The sequence below is a fragment of the Dipteris shenzhenensis genome, chromosome 26, assembly GCF_047967505.1.
Source record: "Dipteris shenzhenensis isolate YYH24624 ecotype China chromosome 26, Dip_SZ_1.0, whole genome shotgun sequence".
In the NCBI taxonomy this organism is placed as follows: Eukaryota; Viridiplantae; Streptophyta; class Polypodiopsida; order Gleicheniales; family Dipteridaceae; genus Dipteris; species Dipteris shenzhenensis.
In genome coordinates this window covers 39,030,032-39,034,880 of record NC_141621.1, presented here as the reverse complement: position 1 = coordinate 39,034,880, position 4,849 = coordinate 39,030,032, and positions in this window count along the sequence as shown.

The following is a 4,849-nucleotide window of genomic DNA, read 5'->3' as shown; positions in this document are numbered from 1 at the left end:
TGTTGTCTTCAGGTTATGCTAGGCATCAGTCATGCTTAGTAACACGTGTGAAATGGATGTGCTTGTAGGACCCACCTTATGTAATTTGGCTCATAGTTGACCGCATATTTATGTTGTATATTGTTGTTGTTGCAGGATGCTATACAAGAGACCCATGGTTTGTCTTCTGCAAGTGCTAAAGATGTTTTTTAAAGACAATGATGTAGGGATGTTGATCGTGTGCATTATATCTAGTTGCTTGTTTGTTATATGGTAGTTTACCCTACCATAGTGAGTGCAATAGGGCATGTGATGAAGCTTGGACTAGCAACCTTTGTCCATGCTTTGTACAACTAATTGATGTTGATGTTCAATGATGACGATGATTCAATGCAGGATTTTGTCATAGCTTGCATTTGTTTGACTACCTTTCTCGCCAATTGGTTTTTGCTTCTTTGATGTATTAAAAAAAAATTGGCATCAAATTATTAGGATAAACGATGCAAAGAAAGTGAAACAAAAAAAATATAATAAATTCACAAAATCACCTGGTTTATTTTTGCTAAATTGAATATTGTTATGTTGTTGCTTTTTAAAACCTACATGGTTGTCTATCTTAATTTACAATGCTGATGTTGCCCTGTGTCTCCAGTGGTTTTTCATGTCAATAAGATAGCTAGGAAAACAAGATGAAATATATTAAGAAATAAAATTATGCATATTCAATTGACGAATAGGAAGCTCCTCCCTTTCAACAAAACCCAAAATAATGAAATTTTGAAATAAGAAAGCGAGAAAAGTAAGAAATAAGAATGACGTAAAACAAAGAACACAAATCTGTACATGACGTATGGTGAGAGGTGGCATGCTTTCTCTATGATTATTTATAACATGAGAGAGTGTGCCCCTCTCTTATTTATTGATGAATAGAAAGCTCTCCCCTTCAACAAAACCCAAAATGATAAAAATTTGAAACAAGAAAGTGATAAAAGTAAGAAATTTGTAAGATAAGAATGTTGTAAAGCACAGAGCGCATATCCATACATGATGTATGGGGAGAGGTGGTGCTCTTCCTTTGATTATTTTTAAATGAGTCTCTGTGTGTGTGTGTGTGTGTCCAAATTTTAGCTCTGTTTTTGGCTTATGTTACCTTTGATGGGTTGCTTGTATGCTTCTTTTGTAGATCTTGTACTTGAACGGACACAATTAGAGCACCTAAGTAAATTAAAAATAGAGACAATGGATATATGTCAAACAAAATGCATAACCATATCCATATACATGATGACCCATGTGTACTTCCCAATCACCAATTTGTCCATAATATAATGCTTTCTTGTTGAGGAACTCTTTGTATATAGAATCAAAAATCTATGGTATGACATGAATAAAAGAAGGCTCATTGGGAAGATGAAGGAAATACACACAAGACAAGTGCCAAGCAACCAGGAAGATAAAGGTGGGTCGATAATGGAGGGTGTCCAATAAAGTGCAAATAATCCTAATTTGTATCCATGCTAAAAATGAGAAGTTATATCTAGAGAGAAGAGTTTACCATGAGAATTAAGACTTTATACATAGTAAATTGTCAATATAAAACAATGAAGTCTAGTGGATTTTGATTGATTATCTATAGCTAGCCCAAAAGATGGCATATAAGCAATCCCTCTCATATCAACTATTGTATGAGCTTTGGTGACACCACTATGAATGTCCAACCTATAATATATCCCACTAAGGTTAGCCAAACATCCTCCATCCTCTCGAGTTCTAACATGGCTTTAGTAGTATTCATAAAATGTGTGCATGCTTAATAAGTATGAAGCCTAATTGTGGACTTAGGATATTCAATAGGATCAATATATTCAAGAGTTGTTGTAGTGTATCCTTAAGGGATTTTTATAAATTTTGAATTGGCTCCTAGCCTGATGTGGTTGGGACCTACTTCTTTTATATGCTTGATCAAACCCATAATGTGTAAGCTTAATGGAGGGAAATATGAATGTTTTGTGTTTAGCACAACGTCAACATATATGTTGATACGGCTAATCTCTCTCTCTCTCTCTCTCTCACTCACACACACACACACACACACACACACTTACTATTCTCCTTTTTCTTTTGCATCCACTTAATTTCTTAAATTTTCATTTTTTATTTTTTCTAATTTCTTTTCCTTCTATCTCACAAACACTCCCTAATTTTTCTTGATTCCTCCTTTTTTTTTTTAAATTTCTTTCTTAAAGCTCTAAATTTCTCTCTCTCTCTCTCTCTCTCTCTCTCTCTCCTCCTTCCCCTTGCATCTTTAATCATTTTTCTCCTATTTTCTTTCTTATTTTTTCCTCTTTCTTCCCCATAAATTTTCCTAATTTTACTTGATTTCCTTCCAATTATTTTTATTAATTTTTTAAAACTAACTTTTTAAATCTTTTTTTCTTTCAAATTCTCTTAAGGCCTCTTTTTTACACCTTTAAAGTGTACATCAAGTTGTTTTAAGTTTGTGTTTAAGCCACTATTTTATTGTGACCCTGATAACAAGGGAGGGATGTTTATGACACCTGCCTTCCCAATTAAAGTAAAGCTGATTCTTATCATGTTTTCTTGTTGGATGGTGTCAGGTATGCAGACTCTCCTTTTCAATAAAAGAGATTCTTATCAAGACTTCACAACACTCTAAATTTTTTTACAAAGACATTATTGCCATTTCTTATCAAAGCTCTTATATACTTTTAATGCAATTTCCTAGGTGCTTTGCCTACATACTCAAACTCTTCCTTAATTCTATAATGTTCTCTTTCTATCATTTATCTTGACTCTTTTATCTTTTCACTATGCAAAAGGGATTGTTATCTTGTCTTCCACATGCATGTGCTTTCCCCTGCAACTCTGGATGGTTACACATAGTACACTTAAGTCATTAAGGCTTTTTTTGGCTTCTGGACTCTTTTCTCTAACTTGTGTTCTGTTTTCCTTTCAGAATTTTTCATGTGATGTTTCGCTTCAATCAAAAGCTCTCAACAATTCTCTTTAAGCTCCTTCACCATCATCCCAAGCATCTTTGGATGGTTGCACTTATTATGTTTAAGTCATCATGGTGTTACCTTTTGACTCACTTTATTACTCGCCGAGCAATTTTCTCTTTCTTTTGTTTTTTCTTTCTTTCTAAGAAGTCTTCCATCCCAAACAATTAGTCCACTCCATCCCAATTATGCCTATCATATAAACTCTGTTCTTCCCTAGTTACTTACAAAACCAACAGCTCGCATTGCTCCAAAATCGCATGTCTTACTCGAGCACTTCTCTAACTCTTTTCCATTACTTATTTGACACTTCTAAAACATTACTAGTCCTTTTTGGATAGACAGTAGGTCATCACACTAGGTGATGACCTACTGTCTCACCTAGTGTGTTGTATCCTATTGGAGCAAAGGTGGGTACACACACACACACACACACACACACTCTCTCTCTCTCTTACTATTCTCAATTTTCTTTTGCATCCACTTAATTCTTAAATTTTTTTCTTTTTCTATTTTTTCCAATTCTTTTTTCTTCTATCTCACAAACACTCCCTTATTTTTCCTGATTCCTCCTAAATTTTTTTTCAATTCTTTCTTAAAGTGCTCTCTCTCTCTCTCTCCCCTCATCGCATCTTTAATACATTTTCTTCTATTTTCTTTTCTATTTTTTCCTCTTTCTTCTCTATAATTTTCTCTAATTTTACTTACTTTTCTCAATTATTTTTATGAATTTTTTAAAACTAACTTTTTAAATCCCTCTAGTTCTTTTTTAACGCCTTTAAAGTGTACATCGAGCTGTTTAAGTCTGTGTTTAAGCCGCTATTTTATTGTGACCCTAATAACAAAGGAAGAATGTTTATGAGATATGTCTTCCTAATTAAAGTAAAGATGGTTCTTACCATATTTTTTTGTTGGATGGTGGCAAGTATGCAAACTGTCTTCTTCAATAAAAGAGATGCTTATCAGAACTTCACCAAGCTCTAATTTTTTTTGTCTTTGTTTTTTTTGCAAAAACATTATTGTCGTTTCTTAGCAAAGCTCTTATATACTTTTTATGCAATTTCATAGGTGCTTTACCTACATACTCAAACTCTTCCTTAATTCTATAATGTTCTCATTCTATAATTAACCCTGACTCTTTTGTCTTTTCACTATGCAAAAGAGATTGTTATCTTCTCTCTCTCTCTCTCTCTCGGATCAAGATTTTTCATCATCCATCTCATAAAAATATTTTCTTATTATGTTGTTTCGATCTACATTTGTGATTGCTAAAAGACTTGTGATATACATGCATACATTGAGTCTAGATTGAGAATGAAAACGAAAGCAGATTTCATAAATTATAGTAATTCTTTAATTGATCTGATGTACCAACTGAAGCAAGTGTTGTAGATCATGAACACCACACATATGACCTACTTACAAAAATCAATCGACGCCTTCAAGAATAACCAAAATACGATGAAGCAAGACATGTAGAGAAAAAATTTGAACTACAAGCTACCTACAATTTTTCTAGGATTGCCATCCTAGCACCATCACATCTTGAAGGACATGATCGTGATGGTCAATGTGTGCAGGTTGCCGAACTATTTCTCACATTGACAGTTGACAAAGTCACACCAATGCACCAACCCAAGATCTCGAAATCAAGATGATCATAACCCTTGTAAACCTAGAATTGACTTGGAGGGACTACCTAGCCAAGTGTGCAGTCCTATTTTTAATGTAAACATATTGCAATCAAGGCTAGTCACGTGTTGCTAGTTAGGTAAGACAAGAAATCATTATTCTAAGTTATCTATATCAACATAAATCCAACACCAAAATCCATGGTGGTATTCACCTTA